Below are 12325 nucleotides of genomic sequence, written 5' to 3' on the forward strand. Positions count from 1 at the left end.
CAAGATTATGCCAAAATTTCATGTTTTCCGTCCTCTTTTTGCTCATATCTCGGAGGCAAAATGAGCAAGAACGCTCATTTGTACATCATTCTAGACAGAAAGAAATGGCCCTTTTAGAAAGTGAACCATGGATGGGAAAATGTTGGCAGTTTTCTCAAAAAATGCTGGAATTCAAAAAGTTTTAGATTTGCGTGGTTTTTTTTGAGTTGCAAAATCCACTTGAACATGATGCTGCTTTTTTCGAAGTTTCTCAAAAACCATTCGAGCCAGATAATTCGTTTTGGCATTGTTGGATAGAGAATTGAATGGGGATGATCATGACCTTCATGACCCCTCCCTGGATCTCGTAAGCGCAAACAGTCTCAAAGCTGAGGAATAAAAGCCCTGACTTTATCCGTCGCGACTTCGTCATAGCTCCATTTTAAAACCACAGCAAACGTCCAGGTACCAATATCGGAATTGTTAGGACAAGACGAAGCGCAGGCAAAGTCATGGAAAATGCATGAGGCGATCACAGTTTCGTCGATTTAGCTGCCACAGCGGAATATCAATGGGTTGTTTGTAAACACCGGCAAAGAAGGATCTGCATTTTTCCGGCCAGCTTTGCGCTCGTGCTGAACAGTTCTTAAGCAAGTGTCGAATAATTAGTTGTAAAACATAAATGAAATTTAAAATGTTCTGCATCAGTAGCTGAGGAAAAGTTTCCCAACTTGGCAAAGTACGTGAGAAAGAATCGCCCGCTTTAAAAGGATCTTTACAGTTAGAAGTTTCTTTATTATTTAAAAGTTCCTTCATCACATTTTCTTCTCCGTTATGATTTTTCTAGTTACGGACGACACGAAAGTTTTACTTAAGGGACTTTAAAACGAGTTTTATTATTCTTGGTTGTTTGAAAATCGTCGTCGCTTTTTCACACTTGTACGGTCGAATATTGGCGCTGGAACTACGCAGTTTTAAGGCAATCTGGTTGAAGCCCACAACCAAAATTCCACAAAGCAAAAACGATAAGACTGTAGCGACGCAAAGAGCAAGTACAAGGTTCGTTAAACAGAAACCGATTCCTTTGAAGGCAAGTAATTAAGGGAGGTGGTAACGTTTCTCAAGTCCGGAAAGTTAAAAGAGAAGATGCCTTAGGCGTGGGCAAAGAAGTAGAAGTGTTCAGTCAGCTGTTAAATTTCCGCAAATACTCGCGCTTTTACTGAGTATTTTGAATATGCCAAACGAAACTACCCTAACGGAAATCGATGAGAAATTCTTGTTAGTTTCCCGGCAGAATTCGTTAAATTCACCAGCGCCTAACTAAATATAACTTAAACCTCTAAATTTTGTATTTAGTTAGCTTACGAAAAGATTTTGCTCCAAAATTTTATAGTTAGAAATTAAGGCTTTTGCTCATTAAACATGTTTTACAACCAAAATTTGGCAACCTATGATACACACGGCAATCTTAATACGCTTGAAACCCAGGGATGTTTTTGGATTGAAACATTGGAAAATATACAAATGAGTTTTCAACTGTTACTGAGTTAAACCTGAAAATAACACTTACATAAATTGACTGAAATAACGAAGATGTTTATAGGATGCAAAGCTTCTCCAAGGCGCCTTTCCAAATGATCTCTGGAATTTGCTGTTTGTATTCGTCGGTTTAGGTTCTCTTCGAATCTTCTGTGTATTTGCAGGGATTTTACGAATCCGTGGAAAGCCAAATTATGTTTGAAAGCAATTAAGATTAGAACTCGTAATGGTCCGTTACGGTTCTAATTTTGTTTTATTAGTGCCGCCAATTGGGAAAAATATACAAATAGAGTTAGTAACTCTCACTCATTACGGCCAGTTTATGGTCATCGTAAAAGTCGTAATTGCAAATTTTACCTCGATCGTAAAAACTACGTTTGCGAGATCAGGGCGTTTACGCTTGCTTAGCGCATTAATTACAGTATACGCGATAAAAAATCGATAAACTTTGGGCTGCAAGAAACTACTTTCTTGATAGAGTCAGAAAACTGGTTCATAATGTCACGTGAATAGCTATTAGTTGAAAGTAAACCCTGCAAGAAAATTGAGGCTCAACTGCCCAGAAAATGTGGAATTTTATGTTCAGTGGGCATATTATATTAACATAATACGGCCATATTATGGTAACAAAAATCGGCAAAATATGTCAAATGCGCGAGTGACAGACTAGCGCATATAAGCCTACCTGACTCGTTGTTTAGATGACATCCGCAACTGAGTTTGAGGTTACGTTAAGCAGAGCAAACGTCTGTCATCAAACTTCTATAATTTTTTCTACATCAAATGGGCGTATTTATAGATGATTAATTTATTGTTTTTACCATGAACCTGCATGGTGGACTCAAGATCCATTTTCCATACATTCCAGTAAAGCAGAATTATTCTGGATTGTTTTTCACGAATAGTCTGCAGAAAATCTGCAGCTATCAAACCAGTGAAAATCCCTTCCATAAAATCTGAGAATTAGTGTGTATATTTGAAATCAACCACACCACACGTAGCTGGTAATAAAAGAAAGGAAAACACATGCGAATCACGAGCTCCAAGTCCATAGACTAAATCATAATGGCGCCTGCATACGGCAATCAAATTAACAGTTAACTGAAAGCAATTTGCAGCTGCTCTGCGGACGAAGCTTTCCGGTTTCACACAGGATGAGATTAAACAGCTCCCGGTTTTATCTTGCCAGCAATAATTTTTAAAGGAACCGTAAAATTTCGAATTACAACTTTTACTGTCGGTAAAAACATCCGCAGTTTCTGGTTCGGAACCGATTACTCGTTAGAAGAGTCTCTTTGTTCGCAGCCGATGCTTCCGAAGATTAACCTGAAGAAGTCAGAAACAATGCGAAATACTGATGGAGTACGTTACACTTACACATGCTAGGAGAAAATGGGCTTCATATTGCCTAGCTAATCAACAGTTTCGTATCTTTTATCCCATCAGAAAATCTTCGGGATGAGGATTTACGGCGGGATTTACGTCAATCGTGCCATCGAGTGCACAGCATAATTTAATTTTAACATTGACTTCGAACCAAGACATGCATGTGTCGTAAAGCATGAAAGGGTTTCTGGATTTTATGATGGACCTTGTTTGAAATTGATTGAGCTTTTACGCTGCAACGACGGTTTACTACGCTGTAAAGTGATTTGGATCAAGAGTAACGCGAGAAGGTCCTGAGATTAAGCTGTCCAAATGAATGCTTATAGGGTTTGGGTCGAAAATTTGCAAATTATGCATAGATTGGTTGGAGAATGAAACACACTAGTCGCTGAGTTTCTCTGCGATGCAGACGGGATTCATTTCTCTCAGTTTCAGTGGAGAATTTCCATGTTTTTTGCGGCCCTTTGGAGAAACCCTCGCAAACTCCTGCCATAAAAATATATAAATTCGAACATATAATAGGGGAGACCTGTTTAATCTCGTTGAGTATGAAACCGGGCCACGTCGCATATAGAGCAGCTGCAAAACGTTTTCAGTTAACCATAAACTCGGTCACAAAATGTTGTAATGCTTACGAGATATTATAGAAACGACACAAATGGGACTGCTCTATTACTTAATCCGCTCGTTGTGCATTTCTATGAGAGACACTGCCTGTATTTAGGTAAATGAGCCTTAATCGCTTAATCCGATTATAATATAAAGCAATTTTCTGACGTGTTCTGGCCACTGTTCAACATTTCAGCTCAAATAAGGATGAAAAGCATCGAACGAATGAAAGACAAATAAATTAAGACTGGCACCGTTTACTCAGTGGTAATTACTGCATAATTACCAGCCAACACTCCTAAATCATAAATAACGATTTTGCAATGGTAGGTGTGGGCGCAGTTGTGGTTCATTTTAAGAACCGGAGGGATTTCCGCAAAAGAATTCGGGCCAAGCACGCAATATCGCACGCAGCACGAATCTGCATCGTCATTTCCCACTCCTAAGTTGCAAACGGAAGATCTCTGCCCAGAAGAAGAGCCGGATAAGATACGAATTTATTTTTAGAACAATGTCAGGTTTCAGTAGAGACATCTGAAACTTTCCTGATGGAAACTCATAAGACGAGTCCAATGTCCTGGAAGAAAAACTTTAGAAAAACTTCGGCAAATATAGGGAAATTTCCTAATTAATAACCAAAGTCAAACAGGGTCCAGGAAACTGGCACAAACACGCGAGCCTAGTTTAATGGAGTTTGTAAACACGGGCGCGGCTACCCGTACGATGTCAGTACAAGCAAATTGCATTAATTGCCGATCGGTTTCGGTTAATTAACTCTTAATTGCCCAGTGTATTGGACGGGACCGGTAAGTCGGCGTCGATCTTTCTCATCAACTAAGACGGCCGTCTAATGCGCCTTTGTGCACCCTAATTGGCTAACAGTCACTCGACAGTACGCGAAAGCCTGCAAGGGCCCAGAAAAAGTAGCGAAAGATAATAATTCTCATTGGAAACTAATATATTTTCAACAAGTTTGAAGCAGTAAGGCATTGCTTGTCGTTCACTTCATAACCTCACTGCACAACATCAGCTTTCGTTGTTGACAAGAACGCCTGTAGTTTGTAAGGCAGGTGATGCACGGCTTGAGGCGATTTCTTTCCAGAGTTCAAGTTAAGTTCTAATCTAGCCGAAACCTCAATGGTCTGTTCTTGGCCCTTATTATCAGGAGTGCCTTCAGCAATCATCTTTCACAGTTGACTTGTTTTCCAGAATTCCATGATGAAAAATGACCTGCTTATGCAGAAGTCAGGAATTATTTTGATACTGGACAAGAAAGGGAAACTTTATGCATGTTTGACATTGTTATACATTTGGAGTTTTAAAGAGCATTCGTCAAACATCTCCCTGGATGCAAGGCTGTCGTACTTTTCCATAAATAATTCAAAAGTTTCATAAATCGAAAATGTCTAAGAGATTTAATCAAGTTTTGCAATGTTCAACCAACTAACCCCTGTAGACGTTCCAGAGTAAGCCTAGAAAAATTGTAAAAATTGGAGCAATTTTCAGTCCGTACACGTTCAGTGACGCCTATGCGAAATAATCAAGTCCACTTTAAAATTGAAAAACACCATCGGCGGCCTACAAATGAGGCGTATTCTTGCAGGACTGAAAAATGCATGTCCTGTAGATAAACCTAAATTGAATTCAGCGTCCAGCATATACACAAAGAGTATGGCGCAACATATTTTCCACATTGTCCGAGAGCTACAATGCGGCATCTGACCGCAATATATTAAACAGGTCGTGGAACAGATGTTGCAGGAATCCAGCCGAAATCGGAGATCTCATTGAATTGGCCCGTTTCTATTGTCAGTGAACGCATTCAGGTTTATCTGGAAAAGGAAGCAGACAAGAATGATTGATGGTTTCTTAATGAAATAATGCTGAATCCTTTCCGAACCACCACTGGGCGAAGTAACTTTGCAACTTAACGAGCCGCATCAAACAGGTGTCAAGGTAATTGTCGTCATCCGCTTTTACATTCCAGTCTTACCGCAGAATCTCCAAATTATTTTAATTAATTTATAATAGTTTGTCTGCTTGGGGGGCAACAGCTGAAAGTTTTTCTCAATTTCCCATTTAACTTGCATCATGCCAAGGATGGATGTTTTCCAAACCATCATCTTATGCAGGAGATTGTAGCATTGTCTGTCAACAGATGGGACTCTCAGAGATCAGATTGCTAATATCCGCAGTTCTGAAGCAGGAATTTTAGCTTTTCTCGCAAAGTCACCAAGCTAGTGAGTCTCGCAAAGTCACCAAGCTATTTTGTATAGTGATACAAAATAGGTTAAATCATCATTGCTGCGCAATGAACTGTAGACAAAAGTAGTACTTGTATACAGTTCATTGCTGCTGCGTTAAAAACTGGAAGGTGTCCAGCTCGCGTTAGACTTAAATGTTGACTTCTTTATAGAACAACAAACTCTTTAGCTTGCGGAAATAAGAAGTCTGCAACTTCTGGTCAATTATTGTCTTAGTTCATATTCAGTTACAAATAATTGTATATACTTTCCTGACTGTGTGTCAAATCCAAATCAAATTCATTCCTGGGTTTCAGTCATTTATTGTCTCTATTTATCAATCAAAATACGTTTCGGTGTATTTTTCCACCATCATCAGTTTTTATGTGTAGCGTTGTTGCTGCTTTAAGCCTTGGCATGCATTTTCTTGCTCGGCAAAATAAATAGAGACAATAAATGACTGAAACCCAGGAATGAATTTGATTTGGTTACGAATAATTCCACGTAAAATTTGGAGTAAAAATGATCATGTTTGTTAACTATTTCCAGTAACAGTTAATTCCTTTAACACAAAGGCGTGTAATTTGAGCGAGGCACATTTAAACGTGTGTCATACACAGTCAAATGGTGTTTTAGATATTTGCATGCATAATCAAGCGGAGCTGCTGAAAACTACCTCTCCGGTTAAAAGTCGCTCTAAGAAACTTCCCTATTGCTAAAGCAAATGGTGGTAATGATGGACCTCCAGAGACCCGGAAGCTGAAATCTTAATTAAAGAAAATTGCCGAAAACCATGCAAAGTTCCGTTTCGGTGTTGCCTTATTTAGCCCATCGTAAGAATAAAACCTTATGGCCTTAATTAAACTCGAAATATCAATTTAAACTTTCAACAAGGTGCAATAAGGGCCCACAATAAAGTTCCCGGTTTAATACGGTACGTAAATATTCAAATTTTTAATAAATGTCAACGTAGTTTACCGCGCGCTGCTTTACAACGAAAATAAAAACTTGCGTAGATTGGAGCGAACTCCTAATACTTATTAATGTCCCACTTAGGGGACGTCTTGGAATGGGGTTTTGCCCGCGAATATGCATTTATGCACCTCAGGAGGGCGGTCATCTGGGCCCCAGCTAGTCATTAATAATTAAATTCGCTGTCGCTGCCTAATCAATTACAACTGTCTTGAGCATAATACTACCAATTACCTGCAAGCAAATTTATATCCGTACACAGGAGATTCATTATCGGAACGTCGATCGGGGGCATGGAGATGGGCGGTTAAAATTAATTAGTTTATTCAATTAGCGACCGATTGCCTCCGACCTCACTACCAGCCTTAATTAAGCATTAAAATAGACAAATGACCGGCACATGGTCAGGGAATATGGAAATTTTTCTACTTAGGGCTGGAAAAGCAGGTTTTGATGAGACAACTAATTTTGTGCAATTTTCCAAAAACGGTGTTTTTCCCATACTGGCTCACGCGTTTTGCATAATGGTTACATCTGCACTCGGCGAGTCGCAAAGCTCATTTAGTCGTCATTTCATAGGCACTAAGTGCCAATCAGCACGAGCTTGATGCTTTTGCGAAACTGGAAATTCATTTTTCCCGATGATGGTGGCATGGTGGTTTGAATAATCAAATCCACTGTGGCGCAACAACCTGAACTGCTGATTTTGTCTTCACTACTAAGTACTGCAAAAGTTTAGTTAAAGGACGTTTGCGCGACTTTTAAAAGCTTGTAGTACCACTTACAAACAATTTTCACTCAAGTTGCAGGAAGTCTCGAGCCCACAAAGCATTTCCACTGCACTCTATGTTGAAAAAACTCTAACTTTCAATCTAGAGTGGTTGACAATCTGAAATTTGTCGACCTTATAGAAGGAAGATGCGTGACGTTCTAACTATTAGAAATATTTTGCGAAAATTGCCGAAAATGCTGAATTTTACCAGCCCTGCAAATAATGGGAAAAAAATGTTCCTTCAACTGGAAACTCTATTTTCTACATTTACATTTTACATATTGGAATTATGCTCATTATTGAAAAATTGTGTACTACTTTTCGAGTCGTATTCGCAGTGAAGCTACCTGAGCTGCTCAGCTTCCAATTAGACATCCATCACAAAGTTCCCCTTTCGTATCTCACAAAGGCGAAGCTGACCGCAATATATCAAGCGAGGTCGCGAAACACATGTTCGCATCAGAACGACGAGGCTCAAATCAGATATCGCATTGTATTTCTAAATGCGTCAGCACCGCATTGTGTTTCCTGCGACGGCAATGCTGGCAGAAGCGAAAAAATTCATTTTTATATACATTGTGCGCTGATGCTGGACGAAATGCTATTTTGTACGTAATTATTTCGTACTTATACGCGAAAAGAACACCGCTGTTCGAACAAAGGGATTTTCATATTGGGGCTCGTTAAAATGGAAATGTATTTCACGAAACAACACAAATACCTTACTGGGACTGCAAAATAAACGGAACACAGATCAAGCTGTAGAAGTTGAACCTGAACTTGATGCCTGTCAAAAACCACAGCGATTTTTCAACTATAAACTCAGACAAAGCAACATTTGCTTTAGGCTGGTGGCCGGTCAGATCAGTTTAAGCCAGGGGGCTGGAAATATCGACAGCGTCTCATTTTCTAACCTCATTTCACAACATCAGTTTTCATTGCTAACAATAATGCTTGCATTTTATGTGGCACCTGCATGTTCGACGATTGTTAAACGCAACTGTTGATACCAATTTTCATATATTAAAAAAATGTATAACAGGCAAAAACCAGGTGGAAAGTGCCTGAAGAAAAACCATGATTCATCCGAAGTTTCTACGCGCTTTATTAAACTAAGCAGGAATTCAACGATTGCTTATGAGTGCCGCCAAGTTTGCACTTGTAAGCTTTAGCTATACTAAAGCCCGTGTCCCATGCATCCGTTTGTACGATGATACGATGGTACGAAAGTGTTTCTATTGGTTAGAGATCTGTCAATTCGTCCACGTCGTACGACGACGGACGAATTGACAGATCTCTAACCAATAGAAACACTTTCGTACCATCGTATCATCGTACAAACGGATGCATGGGACACGGGCTTAATACTTACAAAAATTGTCGTCATAATCACAAATTAGATAAAACCAGCAGTAAAAACTGTGGTTCAGCGACATGAAACGCATCCAGTTGTTCCACACAAAACGGATTTCCCAGTTCAAAGAAAATTAATCTGAAATTTCCTTCCAACTAGTTTTATTAGTGAAATCGAATAACGAGAACCGGTTCCCATAGCGAAGCCATGGCACACACGTAGTGTAGCCGGAAGAAAGGCTTTTTAAATAACCAACGTTATCGATTTACGTGAGAAAACAGCCCTGAGATGAGTTGATAAGGCCGTGTGCGCCCTTCGGCAAGGTGCTTCGACTTTTGATACAAGCCAAAGTGCCCATTAATATTCACAGGGTTGGTCGGGCTGCGATAATGCGTAATTTATAGGCTTGTTTGTTATTCTCTTAAGGCCCTAATTCTGCGTTTAAGCCGACAGCATGTCCTATCGGTTAATCTCTACAAACAGGTTGTGAAGAGGAAACCGAGTTGACGAAAACGAAATCGCCTAACATCACTCTACCTGCAGCCTCGCCTGGTCATTTTCTTCTTTGACGAAATTAATAATTTGCACTGTTGGTTTACGGCAATTCCTTCTGCCGCTGAAATATGCCTCTAATTAAAAAGTGCTAGATCCATGCAAAGTTGCAAGATTAAAAAGAAGTTTTTAATTTTATCTAGACGAGCTGCACCAGAAAGTAGCTGTTAAAATTAACTGTTGGCGCCCATTAGAGCGTTCAAGGAAAATATCCTTAAAGCATTTACCTGGCTGCATGGCGCCTAGGGAATTGTAGATGATTTYTCATAGAAASRCCTTTYTAAGGGACTAAATTARACCTGCTTGGGAACGACTGAAAATGTATAGRGTGTTCCAACCATAGAGYAACRWGACGCTTCACCGATAYTATTTGTTKCAAATTTMTCATCGTATYWCACCKAAAAATATTTACCAATTATACAGAGTGAGTCCGAAASGTTGCTTCGCACAATCTAACGSMACACATTTTTATCATGGAAATYGACAAACTARAAAACTCAATCAAATTTAAACATTGTTAYATAAAAATATGGGTTGTTCCGTTAGGACAATTGCTAATGCTGCTTTATGCGCTGCAACTTTCCTGATAAACYCTGTATAATAACAATCTTTTTGKATTAAAAAATTGACAGAAACATTCGAGCTGCAGAAGTCAATTGCTTTGCATTAAAGTGCGCTGCATCCTACATGGACGCCTTAACGTCCTTAGAACTCGAGTTCCCACATTATAATCCATCACGAATTAAACTAAAGCTGACGCCAAAAATGGACAATGTTAATAATGGAAGATAATCCGTTAAAAGGTCACCAACTTAATAACACCCACTGTATATCATAACCAAGGCTCAACTAGCTGCGGTTGCTTTAGGTAGTTTGCTTTGCCCCACTTTGGCCGGAACATTAATATTCCCTGACCGTTTCGGGATAGTTAGCAGATGCCACTTCATATACACTGACATTCTGCCTACTCGAAAAGCAACTGTTTAGGCCTGAAGAGCAAATTGAAACTGACTGCGGTGGTCAAAGAATTGAGCATCAAGGTCGCGTGAAGCGGGGATTAGTTGCATGGACCTTCCACGTTCCCTGATAGAGCTGGGCTAAACGGTTATTTGTAACAAGGTTACAACGTTCCAGTTTCACGTTGATAATAGGTTTCAAAATGCGGTTCCAAAAAAGACATGTTACTTTTAAAAAAATTAAGAAAAAATGCAAGTGCACGTTCTGCTAACAACGTTTATTATTTTACATTTCAACTGTGATGGAATTTATGACTTGGACTCTAAATTTGGTCATAGCTCATATGCAAGTGTAGATTCTGTTAAATCTGCTAACTGTAACTACGGTTTCAAGTTACACGTTTGTAACAATGTTATTTTAGCGGTTACGTTAAATGCCGACCATCCCTATTTCCTGATTTAGCTCTATGGCAGTGGATATTTGGCTTGTTCAGATAGTTTTCCGCCTTAATCTAAGTCCACAAAAATAGAAATAGAGCGAGTTTTGGCAGATTTGAGGGAAAACTTCGGGCTACGTTAATAATCTCGAAATGGCACTAAACTACGACAATAAGATTGAAACATTGGCACGGCACATTCCGTGACAGTGAAGCACTAAAGGCAGAACGAACGTAAGCGGATTAAAAGCCCTTAGCTGATCGATGTCCAGATTATTCTTGTAGTTCTGAACAATTCGGGACTGTTTATTAAACTCAATTTAGACGAACGAAAAAGTCTTCAAAGAACCCCGTATGGAAGCGAAAACTTTTCAAACGGATGCCGCTTGAGAGTTTTCCAATATCTGCAGTTGCCTGCATGAAGCGAATACTGTGGATGGATTTCCTAATATAACGCAATGACAATAAATATTCCATGTGTTTCTCGAATCGATTCAGGCTGGTGAATAAGTGATGACACCATTGTGCTCATGAATTGAACAATGCCTATTACGGGCGCCCTTATTAACGCAGAGGAATTATACGAAAAGCCACTTACGCTTTCGGGTAACTGACGGTATCAAAGGTGCATTCTACGCCAGCTCTTAGAGAAAGGAAGCAAGTCTCCATTAAATCCGTCCAATGTAGGTCAAGTCGTTGTTGCAAGGCGGCGCCCAATCTTGCCAGTCGTAAATTTAAAATGCAAACAGCCAAAGACATGTTACGTTTTAAGTTCGTTCGGCACTCTCGAGAGGAAGAAATACCGCATCTTAAATCTTATCTGGTGTGCGACACGTTAATGCGGAATAATGGAATGGGATACGTCAGTTGGCGAGCCATATTTTTGGATTGAATTTCGGGCTTGTCTGCAGGCGAGTTAAAAGGCCCATAAGACTGGAACAGTTTCATTAGTCTCGGGCATTGTGCCTGCGTGAACGACACTCGCAACACACTAACGTAATTCACGATATGCCGGCGAAAATATTCGATAAACGGCGGAAATCATTTGCAATTCAAATTGCCGCTGACAGATTTCTACGTAACAGTTAAAATCTAATAACTAAATTTTTAACCGCCGCGAAGTTCACGTGTGTTAATTACGTCTTATCGTTCGTCGGACGCTTAGAGCAACTGGGTCATGAGAGCCATAAATTCATTGCAGGAATGCAAGTTGAGTCGGCGGTAGAATGTTTTATTTCAGAAAACGTCCTGTTTTCCAAGAACCCAACTGGTAAATCGGCAATGAATGAAAATGCTTTTAAAGGTCAATGAAGTAGCAGCTCAGGACGGCAACAATCATATAACCTTTATGGTTTCTCAAGTATTTGTAATTTACGTTTCAGGAGCCTGTTTGGAAAATTTTGAAATTGAAGTGGAAAAAAAGCTTTAAATGTGCCGAAGATGTCTATTATCTCGGATCTGAATCTTCTTGCATGTTTTCCAATTAGTTCAACCTCGCGCCCATGAGCTGAAAATGATAGAAAATT

General features: G+C 39.5%; 2 protein-coding genes across 2 annotated transcripts in view; one reads left to right on the forward strand and one right to left on the reverse strand.

The window, feature by feature from the left end:
* Window positions 1–12325, reverse strand: part of LOC109537240 (glucose dehydrogenase [FAD, quinone]) — a 386158-nt gene that overhangs the window by 259751 nt on the left and 114082 nt on the right. The window lies entirely within an intron of this gene.
* LOC109537248 (synaptogenesis protein syg-2) overlaps window positions 1–12325 on the forward strand; it is a gene marked incomplete in the record, with an annotated part of 105321 nt that overhangs the window by 59060 nt on the left and 33936 nt on the right.

Source organism: Dendroctonus ponderosae, unplaced genomic scaffold (assembly GCF_020466585.1).
Source record: "Dendroctonus ponderosae isolate FM_Combo_2020 unplaced genomic scaffold, Dpon_F_20191213v2 Dpon_F_20191213_10, whole genome shotgun sequence".
Lineage (NCBI taxonomy): Eukaryota > Metazoa > Arthropoda > Insecta > Coleoptera > Curculionidae > Dendroctonus > Dendroctonus ponderosae.